Below are 3,355 nucleotides of genomic sequence, written 5' to 3' on the forward strand. Positions count from 1 at the left end.
CAAGGTGAAATGAGTTTTCTTGGAAAATGGTTCTACTTTGAAAATATGTATATTATAATTTATTAAGCAAGTGGGATACTCCGTAACTGATTTAGAGCCCAAAATAATCACCATTAAGAGCTATGATATTATAGAAAGAGATATAGAAGGCACAATTGATCTCTTGATTTAGGTGGTTCCAACACTACAATATACTACCTATCATGTTATCGATCTTGATCTAACTTACAATCTCCTTCTCTATCTCCTATAGATTGATGACATACATACAATTCCATCCATCTATCACGAATGCTTAAAATTCCTTCATAATGATACAAATGTCACTACTAAGATGATCCGCATCTATTTAAATATTCTTAGAGCTTCATTCCCTCATTTACATCATTGTCTTCACACCGAAATAAGCTCACCTTCATCTTATATTGATCCCAAGTTGCTATTCTCCTCATCCCTTTCATCTGCCACCCTTGAATCCATAACATTCTTATAGGCAGAATTAGACCAATCACTCTGTTAAATTTCTATTCTCTTAACTTTGTTTTAATAAACTCTCAGTCAAACTAAGCTAAACCCTACTTTGTGACGAGACAGTTCTTCCTAATACTCTCTCTAAACTAACCCACAATCCCATTCAATACGATAATGGCGTCGAAGTCCCATCCTCCACATAACACACGTATTCAAAGTAAGCAAAAGTCGCGTGGACCAAAACATACGCGTAGACTTCAAAATTAAACAAAAGTTACATTCAGGCGTTTCCACATCATGATAAAAATCCAAAATCAAATCAGAACTGACATCCATAGAAAACGATGAAAAACTTTAGTTAGTCTACAATTGTCTTAGTGCTATAGTCAACACACAAGGTACAAGCCGTTACTCACACGGATGCTTCATGGAATAACATTAGTTTGGCAATTCACTCCACTTTCCCTCTCTGTGTATACGTGAAACAAGAATTCTGCTCTTTTTAGGTGCAGTTTTACAATCTCAATCTCAATTGAAGAAGAAGAAGATACAACAATGAAGTGCAGTCTGTGTGGCGACGTGGGCTTTCAGGTCTATTTATTCCAATGTAGAAAATGTCTCATACGTTTTCAGCATCAGTAAATTAACCTTTACCTTGTTTGTTTCTTTAATTTTATTCAATTTAAGAAGACAAGTTTCAAGCAGTATGCATACTCATTTATTGCTTCCATTTAAGCAATAACCATAAATTTTGATCTTATGGGTTTGGCATTTTTGGTCAGATATTCCAGTAGAGCATATTATGAGAACATATCAGTTGAGAGTATCAGTAAAGTGTGTGACTGGTGTTTCAGCATTCAAAAGAATGATGCAGGCTCTGATGTTAAGCTTTTGATCAGGGATTCTGCTAAAAGAATGAGAAATTCTGGTGAGTTTGGAGAGTGTACAAACATGATCCACAATAGCAAAGGCAACAGAAATTTGAAGAAAACGTGTTCTGGCATTAATGGGCAGATACCCAAAGAGTGGAAGAAGCAGAGAAATCCTGAAATTATAGACAGCGCTGAAAGAAGAATTGGGAAGAAATATAAGCTTCTTGATGAAATTGCGTGTTGGTTGCAATGATTTAAATTCAACATTGTAGAGAAGCGATTTTCTTAGAAAGCTGTGCTCAACTGATACTTTTTTCCCAAATAGAGAGAGGTGAAAGTTATTGTCTAGACCATCTATTCAGTTCTGTATTTTGTGAGACTGACTGTTAATGAACATAGGAAGCTTACTTTGGAATTACATCTTATGTTGTTAGATGATAATACTGTGCGAATACTCACCTAATTCTGAACAGTATATGTGATTTATAGTGGTTAGTCTCCATTGTTGATGCTTTGATATTTGCTTGATTTGCAAATTTTGTAAAGCTGAAAAGAATAGATATATAATGTTTTTGAAATATTTTGTTTTTAGTACGAAGAAATTAATTGTTTGTTACTAAAGTTATTTTTTTTATAATTTTGATGGATCATGGAATGGGATTTAAAATATCGATGCAAATAAATTTTATATAATTGGATTTTAAAATGACACAAGCTAATCATTATAAACTGTCTTTACATAATAGTTTGTGTTGTTTTAATTGATTCAGTTTTGAGAATATTTTTAAATTTTCTATTAGTAGAATTGAACAAAATCGAAGTGGTTTGTATTATTTTTTTCTGTTCATTTAAATACTTTATAATTTCCTTATTGGCTATAATATGTTTTCTGAGGTTCGACAGAAGCTATTTAGTTCTGGTCTAGGATTACTCTATGACTTATTTAGTAAGCTAATAAATACTCACAGAGTGAACATGCTTGAAATTAGTCATATATTTGTTGCAGTCAGGAAAGAGGCTCCAATGAAGGGATCATACCCTACGTAGAAGTCTACGGTCTTATTCAGATAATCAGGTGCCATGCAGCCTTGCAGTCAGTGAAATTGTCCTGGGTTTGGTTGCAGAGTTGGGTCTGATTCCTGGAAAGCCATGTGCGGATGCTACAATTGCTTATCACGCCTTAGTTTGAATGCAATTTGAGACATTTTCGTACTTGTCTAGACATTCATAGTTGTCTAGTGTTGGCTAGTTTTCTATTTTGGTTAAAGGGTTGAGAGAATCATTTGTTGGAATTTGTGAGGGATTGAATCATGATATGGGATGTGTTGTTACAGACTTGTTCAAATGGAGTACTTTTAAAAATATTATGTTTCAAATGTTTTCATGGAGAACTTTGAAGATGTATTGTAAAGATTTATTTGTTGAATAATAGATAAGTGATGGATTCTCTTGGAGACTATTTTTATCCCTCTTGAAGGTTTTCCTAGGGTATATCTTGTGTCTTATTTAATGGTATGTTGCCTATTTTTTTGCATATGTATCCTAAAAGTGTTTTTGCATAGATTTCTCTATTTGAGTCAACTGAAAATTTGCAATATATGGTTGAAAATTTGCTCACTAATTAAATGCATATGCATACAACTAAAACATTAGCTATGTTAGATCATATTTGATCCTTGAAAATTGAGAGAATTTCTTACTCACAATATTATCTTTATCTTAAGCATCTTATATCTCATGAAAGATTACCAAAGTGAATAGAAAATAATTTTAGTTGAATATTTCAATAGTTGATAGCTAGTTAGAGATAAAAATAGAGCATTATAATTGATATTAATACCACTAAACAAAGGGTTGGGGACTTGGTTCAATTGGCGAGAGCAACTTGTGGTAGGCACGAGGTCACAAGGTCTGGTCTCCCCCTATCCTACATGGTAGGTCAGAGGACATGTTGCACCAGAAAAATAAATAAATACCACTAAACAAATGTGAAAAAACATCGTAAACAACAA

Source organism: Cryptomeria japonica, chromosome 11 (genome assembly GCF_030272615.1).
Source record: "Cryptomeria japonica chromosome 11, Sugi_1.0, whole genome shotgun sequence".
Lineage (NCBI taxonomy): Eukaryota > Viridiplantae > Streptophyta > Pinopsida > Cupressales > Cupressaceae > Cryptomeria > Cryptomeria japonica.